This window comes from Penaeus monodon, chromosome 29 (assembly GCF_015228065.2).
Source record: "Penaeus monodon isolate SGIC_2016 chromosome 29, NSTDA_Pmon_1, whole genome shotgun sequence".
Taxonomy (NCBI): Eukaryota; Metazoa; Arthropoda; class Malacostraca; order Decapoda; family Penaeidae; genus Penaeus; species Penaeus monodon.
The window spans coordinates 24,807,972-24,808,187 of NC_051414.1; the positions used below are offsets into that span (position 1 = coordinate 24,807,972).

Below are 216 nucleotides of genomic sequence, written 5' to 3' on the forward strand. Positions count from 1 at the left end.
ATTTCGAGGGAGCCCCCAGGCTCAGAGACCTCCTTTATAAAAAAGTAGCAATCATGAAATTGGTTTTATTATTAAAGAGAATCAACAAGGTGTGTCGGGGGGAGGGGGACAGAGAGCAGAAAGGTGGGGTGCCCCTCGCCATATCAAGGCGGTGCCCCACCCTTTGAAGAAAAATTTATATATTTGTTCTTCGAAGAAATGCGGCTCAACTTTCAC

General features: G+C 45.8%; 1 protein-coding gene across 1 annotated transcript in view; it reads right to left on the reverse strand.

The window, feature by feature from the left end:
• The window catches only part of LOC119591784 (ankyrin-3-like), a 61,417-nt gene that overhangs the window by 36,672 nt on the left and 24,529 nt on the right, over positions 1 to 216 (reverse strand).